Raw genomic sequence first — 246 nt, forward strand, 5'->3', positions numbered from 1 at the left:
GCGTGTTCACCTCCCCGGCGTCTTGCACGTCGTGGGGTAAACGTCCCCTCCGGCGTCCCCCCGGGCGCCATCGCCGCGACACCCCGCCCCGGGCAGCGGGCGTGTTCACCTCGCCGGCGTCTTGCACGTCGTGGGGCGTGAACGTGCCTCCGAGCGTCGCCCCGGCGCCATCGCCGCGACACCCCGCGCCGGGCAGCTGGCGTGTTCACCTCGCCGGCGTCTTGCACGTCGTGGGGCGTGAACGTG

The sequence above is a fragment of the Thrips palmi genome, unplaced genomic scaffold (assembly GCF_012932325.1).
Source record: "Thrips palmi isolate BJ-2018 unplaced genomic scaffold, TpBJ-2018v1 HiC_scaffold_16, whole genome shotgun sequence".
In the NCBI taxonomy this organism is placed as follows: domain Eukaryota; kingdom Metazoa; phylum Arthropoda; class Insecta; order Thysanoptera; family Thripidae; genus Thrips; species Thrips palmi.